This window comes from Pteropus medius, unplaced genomic scaffold (assembly GCF_902729225.1).
Source record: "Pteropus medius unplaced genomic scaffold, Ma_sr-lr_union100, whole genome shotgun sequence".
Lineage (NCBI taxonomy): Eukaryota > Metazoa > Chordata > Mammalia > Chiroptera > Pteropodidae > Pteropus > Pteropus medius.
Genome location: NW_024356249.1, coordinates 19,749,515 through 19,754,545, shown reverse-complemented (window position 1 = coordinate 19,754,545; position 5,031 = coordinate 19,749,515). Strand labels below are relative to the sequence as shown.

At 37.8% G+C, this 5,031-nt stretch overlaps 1 pseudogene; it reads left to right on the top strand.

Annotated features, from left to right (window-relative positions):
- Positions 1–851: 851 nt before the first annotated feature.
- The window catches only part of LOC120601066 (nascent polypeptide-associated complex subunit alpha-like), a 94,091-nt pseudogene continuing 89,911 nt past the window's right edge, over positions 852–5,031 (top strand).

The window sequence follows — 5,031 nt, the reverse complement described above, 5'->3', positions numbered from 1 at the left end:
TTATAGGTTATCATTATTTTCCCCGTGGCTGCCTTGATAATTCTTTATTTGTCATTAGTTTTTGACAGCTTTAATATAAAACTGCAAGTTTTTTTTATATTAAGGCCTTGGGGAAGGCCTTTTTGGATTGAGATATTTAGGTGTTACGTTTGCTTCTTAGATTTGAGGATCCGGCCCCTTCTTTAGGTTCTCTTCGACTGTTTGAATAGGCTCTCTTTTCTATTTTCCTTCTGGTATACCTATTATTTTTTATATTGCTCTTTCTGATGGAGTCAGCTAGTTCTCAAAAATTTCTTTTTTTCCCTCAAGTCTCTCTTTTCTCCCATCTGCATCATTTCTAGATTTCTATCTTTGATGTCACTATTTCTTTCCTTCATCTGGTCAACTCTATTCCCTAAGCTCACTAGTTAATTCTTCATCTCTTTTATGAGATCTTCAGATCCAGAATTTCTATTTGGCTCTTCTTAAAGTTTCAGTCTCGTTGGTAAAGTACTCCTTTTGTTCATTGATTTTATTTCCGATTTTATTAAATTGCCTATCTGAGTTTTCTTGTATTTTGTTGAGTTTTTTCAGAACTGCAGTCTTGAATTTTCTGTCACTTAAATCACATATTTTCATATCATTAAGTTTATTTTCTGGAGATTTTTCATATTTTTTCTGAGCTGCCTTGTTACCTTGGTTATTCATGATATTTAATGGAATTTTTCTCTGCCAGTCATTTATAGGAATGATATCTGCTATTTTTTTTCTCTTGCACTGTTTTGGCTTCTCTGATCTCCGCCAGGCCCTAGAAAGTGCCCTGTATTCCTTGGGGATTTGGGTGTCTCCTCTCTGACCAAGTCATCACCCCCATGGGGGAATATAGCGGGCGATGGGGATCCATGCCCATGAAGTCCCAATGTTGCCCCGCCAACCAGATGTGGCTGGCGCTGGCTGGACTACCCAAGGTGCCCAAGGCACTCCTGCTGAGATCAGCTGGGATTGGTGGGGGTAAGGTGGGTTAGAAGAGGCTGGTTCATGAGTTTGTGGCTTTGTTGTTCTCCTAGTAATGGTGACTACCAGACCTCAGCTGCTTCACCTCTGCATCTTCATGTTTGTCACTGGGATCAGCCACAATGTGTGTCTGACACTCTAGAAGAAATGCTTCCAACTCTCCAATTCTCAGGGCTGCAGGCAGTGTCCTCTGTAAAACAGTACTCACTGCTACAGCCTCTTTTTGGGCCCAACAGTAGCTCTTACAGGGTGAGGGGAAGTGGCCAGGCTCAGTGGCTTTGTTTTCTCTGCCTGGCAATAGCAACCACCAGACCACAGCTATTGCACCTCAGTATTCCTTCTCTGCTCCACTCACTGGGCTTAGCCACAATATGTGCAAACCACTAAGGCAGGAATGTTCATTCCACTTCTCTGTTCCCTACGGCTTCAGAGAGTGCACTCAACAACCTGATTCTTCCCCTTTCCCCAAACCTGCAGTGAGCTCTGCATTGCATCCATCTCAGCTCTTCCTCCTTCCCTCCTCCCTCGTTGGCCTCAATTTGCCCACCATCAGTTGTTTCAAGGCATAGATCTCTCAGATGTGTTTTTGTCTTGAGCAGGGAATTCTTCATTGACTGACAAATGTTCAACTTGTAACTTCCAGGGGAGTGACCGGTGGGCCTCTCATGCCATCATGATTCTGATATATATATATATTTACCACAACAAACACGGTTTTAAATCATATTCAGACATACTACTTATCAAGGAAGGACTTTGTAAACATCAAAACACTGACAGTAACTCGTTCAAATAAAAGTATAAATGTCTGACAGCTGAGCAATTAATCAATATATATTTAGCAAGAACTAGTAGGTCATGGGTACTATGCAATGAACTGAACAAAAAATATACACTAAAACATTTGCTAAGTATGAAAGATAGTACTTTGTTCTTCGCTTAATATCAATGAGATTTATTTTCCTTATCTATAAAGTTCAAAGTTAGAAAAAGTGATGTTAGGCTTCTTCCAACCCTAAGGTTTTTTCCATCAGACACCTACTTGGCCTAAGCTTATGTGCCATATTACTCCATCCAAAGCATATGAAGTCATGAGTACTTGTACTGAGTACCCTTTTTCCTGCCCTATTCTTCTCTCCTGCATTGGTATACACAACCCCTTCTCTCAGATGCCCAGGGCCAACATGCTGTTTAGGATTCCCTATATTTCCCCAAAGACTGTACAAGTCTTGGACCATTTTAGTTTCTGGACCTTTCTCATACTCACTTGATTATTAAAAATTTAATTTCCATATTTCTTTATATGTTGAGTACTTTGTTTTCTAGTTGCCAACCTGATGAAAGATTACTAGGAAAATTAATCCAACTATAAGTTTTAGTACCTATGATGGAATTTATATATTACACTTCCCAGCAGAGTTTCTATTTTAACAGTGGATTCTTAGAAATACACTTTCTAAATCCAAAGAAATATGAGTCATTCTATCCATTATTACCATCTATCCGAACATAGAAGAAACTTTGTAAAATTCCCAATATAACAAGGTTTAAAAAAAGATAGTTTGGCCTTCTTAATGTGTAGGCAGCTGTCCTTGTGCCCAGGATTGAGTCATTCTGAAATGATTCCCCTCACTAAGGATATTTTGCTGGGAGCTGACATTCATTTTGAGAGGTGAAATAAGTCTTATTTAATTATACACAACAGTAAATCCAGGCAATCTACTATAGTAGAAAGAGCATACAATTTTAAAAATATAGTAGTCCCCCTTTATCCACAGGGGATATGTTCTATTTGCTTGAAACTGCAAATAGTACAAAACCCTATCACAACAATACCTAATAATTAAAAGAACAATTATAACAATATACTATAATAAAAGTTACATAAATGTAGCCTCTCTCTCTCTTTCTCCCTCTCTCTCTCCCTCACCCTCCACCCCCCGCCCCATCTCTCGATCTCTTCATTCATTTATTATACTATACTTACCCTTTTTCTTCTTATGATGCATTGGTGGAATCATTCCAAAGACAAAATGGCTGTCACCCATGCTTTCTGATTATGTTGTCAGAACATGAGCAGATAATTTTTGTTTTTGAGAGCACATGGGTTCTTCACTCTGTCCACTAAACCTGGTTTTATTATATACCTTGAAGCATTTCCACAAAATATCAGAGTTAACCTATCTTTCCATGTTTCATACCCTGCTGCCTCCTTTGCACTTTTACAAATGTGGGTTCCTTTCTGCATCTTCTTCCCGAAGATCCTGGTTTCATTGCAACTGAAGATTTGCTTTGGATGGTTTCACTTCTCCTTAATTAATTTCAACTCTGCTGAATATATGGCAGCAGCTTCTTCATCAGCAGATATAGCTTCTCCAGTAATTTTTATATTTTTTTTAGTCCAAACCTAATCCTCAATCTATGTAACCATCCCTCACTTGTAGTAAATGTCTTGGTGTAACTCGTTTTAGGGGATCCCTTGCTGATGTCTTTGTATAGGCAGAATACTTTCTGAAGCAACACTTTACAGTCAGTTGGAACATGTTTTCTGTTCATGCCTCTACCCACAAATTTAATGCCTTTTCCATATTAACTAAGCACTTATCATACACTGTGTCCATAACTTTTGCAGTCTGAGGTGTGACAACAGAACGAGCAAGAATTTCTTTTTCCTCCTTCACAATTTCATAAATAGAAGAATCATTATTCTACCATAGATCTTGGCAACCTCAGTATAGTTTTTTTTTTCCTCATGAAAAAGAGTAGGGAAGCATCCACATTCTCATGCTACCTTCTCATTGTGTTAGTTCTTAACCAAATGTGTCCCTCACCATCACTTTAGAATTTTTTCCAAAATAAGTACTCTGGTGAAGAACAGCCATGGGGCACATAATGAATATTAACTCAATAATGGCTGCAGTACATCTGTCTTCAGTTGCACCTGTTCCTTGTTGTATACATATGACGTGAGACTAGAGCAGTGTTGGCAGCAATGTGAAATTTCAGTGAGAAAAATTCACAGTAAACTTTGAATCTGCTTTCCACGGATTAAGTATTGTTCAAGTTATAATATGTGTCAAAGGCCTGAAAGACTAACAGGCGGTGAGTTATGCATAGGAATCTGTCCTTCATTAAATACAGTATCATAACTTTAAAAAATATATTTGTGAAATCTGATTCTACTCCCTCCTTCCAAACTAAATCTTTCATTGAAATATTGTTTCTACTGTGAAGAACTTTGCTCTCAGGAATCATATCATGTGGGATATTAACTTCTTATGGGTACCATTTACTAAACTACTCAATTGCAAAAACTGTCACTTCATTGTCCAATAATTATGACTTTTCTTATTCAGTACATAGTTGACAGTTTACTTTCAGAATATGAATTGTTCACCTTTTGTCTCCAGCAGCTATAGCTGTTGAATTTTCCATTATAATGTAAACCTAAAGGACCAATTTTTAAAAAATTCTTAATATCCCAAGGCACCTTGCTTCTTTAGACATGAATATTAAATAGGGTGAAAACTTAAAACCCTTGGTGGCAAGTCCCGTCAAGAGAGGCCACATGAGGACATTCAAAATAGAACTAGCCAACTCGTATTCTATTGTGGGATTAATTAGCTGTAAGCTACAGAGTCAGTGTGTAGTAAAAGTACTTTTCCATAGAGCTTTTTGTCACATGTTTCTGCCAGGTCTATTTATTTTTTTTCTTACTCTTAAGCCATAGTTTGAGGAAAAAGCGGCTGGATGTGGTGGAAGGAACCCGAGACAGAGGAGGAGGGTTCTGGATGATCCCACTCTTTTTATATTACACTTTGCCCAGACAGCAACTGACTAGCTACTTCCTCTGAGAAAGTCTTTCTCTTTTTCCAGATTGACACCATTAGAGAAAGCTATTCTTAACCCCTGGATCAAGTAAACTGGCTAAAAATGAAAGAGAAATCTTTTAAGTTAGAAAATTTTATATCACTGTCAGTTTGGCAAGAAGAAAGAAAAAAAACCACTCTCCATCTAGCAAAGAGAAAAAAAAAAAAA